Source organism: Nanorana parkeri, unplaced genomic scaffold (genome assembly GCF_000935625.1).
Source record: "Nanorana parkeri isolate BGI_ZX_2015 unplaced genomic scaffold, ASM93562v1 scaffold797, whole genome shotgun sequence".
Classification (NCBI taxonomy): domain Eukaryota; kingdom Metazoa; phylum Chordata; class Amphibia; order Anura; family Dicroglossidae; genus Nanorana; species Nanorana parkeri.
The window spans coordinates 55,668-58,249 of record NW_017307065.1 but is presented as its reverse complement, the minus strand read 5'-3'; the positions used below and the strand labels follow the sequence as shown (position 1 = coordinate 58,249).

The window sequence follows — 2,582 nt, the reverse complement described above, 5'->3', positions numbered from 1 at the left end:
TGGCAAATAGTTTTTTGTAAATACACACATACCAATATTTTCCCCACTGTTTGATAGGACCACACATTTACAGGGTTGTTCACAAAAGGGTAAAGAGTTTGGAGAAGGCAGAAGTGAACAATCTAGGACAACATAGCTGATTTGGAAAAATTCTCCAATTCAGCTCACTTTCCAGTTCAGCTATGTTGTCCTAGATTGTTCACTTCTCCTGCTTTCTCCAAACTCTTCACCCTTTTGTGAATAACCCTGTTAGTCGTTTTGCAAACATGTACTTGATTTAACAATAGCATGCATTTGACATGTGTCCATGAGAAAACTGAAATTGTTTTGTCTATGTTGACGTAACACAGGTACAGTTAACACAGATAAGTCCTCTAGCAACTAACTCTAGTACAACAGCTGTTATCTAGAAATGTATAAAATCTACACATTAAATGTGAGACTGTCTTGTAAACTGCTTACCACATGTATGATGATGGTTTCATTTGCCACAGAGGGTCAGAAGCACCGTTCAAGAATCCAGTCACACCACTCAGCATCACTGGAACATTGCAGCTTTACAACCTAAAGATTCAGGTGCAAAATTAGTACACAAGCCACCATGCCACCAGTGTAAGGAGTCCTTCTGTGCTTGGCATTTCTGTAGTATGTAAATAACTCTAGGAATCTTTGTAGCTGCCTCAAACATGATATTCAATATATCTCGTTCCCAATATTACCAAACAGAAGTGCAAAACTTGTATGACGCCTGAGAAGTCATAACTCATAACTTAAATGACTGTTTGAAAGCAGTAAAATATAGGTAAAATTTAAACTGCAGAAATCCTGAAGCCTTTTCCATTTTATTCAGAGTGCAACGCTGAATTTAATATATATCCAAACAATTTAGCTTAGCGCTAGAAAGAATTCTAACAAAATCGTCTGTGTCTTTTAAAAAAAAATTGTTTATCTTTGAAGCAATTCCCTTGTGCATTGATATTAGAAATTTTGACCTGCTGGGAAATGTTGACACCTGAACTTCAATACGTATGATTTTTCCTGCTGTGAAATTTCCTTTCCTCATAAGACCTGGTTATCTAGAAAGGAAGGTCATAAATAATGGTCTGTCAAAGGCCGATATGACTAGCGAGCTACACAGCATGCTGCTTTAGAAAGTAACATCCTGGCTAAATTATGTGACAAGCACCAGTAAAAGGGGAGGTTTGCTTGTTAGTACAGTAAATGAACAGCAACCTCTTTTGGCAGCTCCAATCAAAGTATGGATCAGCAAACAAGGGCAATTTTCACAGCAGCTGGTTTTGATGCTATTTAAGTCTCAATCTGAAAGCTATTGACAATACTCATCTTCAAGCCAATTTCGATCAAAGTTGTCAAAAATCATAACATTTCAACATTTTGAAAAACTCGGGGGATATCTTTCATCTCTTATAAGTATTTCCTTCTTTTTAGCGCTACGATCCTTGACCTTTGGATATAATCTAGTGAAACCTACAGCGAACATATAGCCTAAAGGCCACCTTCTTGCAATGACATTCAAAAGTGGAAAATTCTTAACATTTTTATATAGAAATTCTCAGTATCCAAGAAGCCACAGCCAGCATATTACTTCTGGGGATTATCCATGCATCAATGCAAAACTTTGAGTATTATCTTCTGTCTGTAAACTAGCATGAGATCTAAGTTCTTAATCAAGTCTCCATCTACTACATGAAAATGTATATATTAGAGTTATTTTTACGCCCATCTTTTTGTTATATATAAATGAAGTAGTGGTTAAAATATCTGCCAGGTGTTTAGTGCTGTCTGTGCCCCCATTGAAAATAAAGTTCAAAGTAAAGCCAACCTTTTTTTGTTTTAGATATAGAAAGAAAAGTTTAGGACTGTCAGTTTTTTATTAGCCAATTGTTTTAGATTTGCATAAATACAGGAAGGAACAGTTTGGAACTGTGTAGTCTTCAATATAGTGCTTGATTGCAAGTAAAACACAATTGTTTATTACACATATTCAGAGAACGTATTATTATAATTTGTATTACTGCTTTAGTTGCTGTTATTATTGTTTTTAGTAGTAAGAAGGTTACAGAAGGTCTCATCCAATCACATATAACAAAAAATAGGAACATTATTCCTCATTTTGATACAGCCATGCAAATCACTGTTTTATTACCCTTTGGCAAGATCTATTTCAAGAACCATTGGTGTATAGTGCAAATATTGTCTAATCTAGTACAAATATACTTAAGTTGCCCATACATAGGCTATTTTAAACTGAAAACAATAGTTGGTATTAGTTTTTCCCAGGGATTACAATCCTCAGTCAGCAATCCAATCTCCATGGACAAAGTATCATTACTATGCCTAATTGGTCAGGTGAGGAAAAATTTTACAATCGTTCTCTTTGCTCCTCCCAAAGTCTTTCCAAGTGGACCTAGAACCCATCATGTTTTTTCTTTACACTTGTGTGCTAATTAATAACATATAAGTAATAATATTAATTACTACTGGAATTCCCTTGACAATGCATTAATTTTCCAGAAAGGGAATCATCAATGCCCTTAGTCTATAATCCAAACGAAGGCCAG

General features: G+C 35.2%; 1 long non-coding RNA gene across 1 annotated transcript in view; it reads right to left on the bottom strand.

The window, feature by feature from the left end:
- Positions 1-2,227: 2,227 nt before the first annotated feature.
- LOC108793971 overlaps positions 2,228-2,582 on the bottom strand; it is a 3,042-nt gene continuing 2,687 nt past the window's right edge. Inside the window, exon 3 of the long non-coding RNA XR_001941680.1 lies at positions 2,228-2,237. This is a non-coding gene — a long non-coding RNA (uncharacterized LOC108793971). The remainder of the gene's footprint in view (positions 2,238-2,582) is intronic.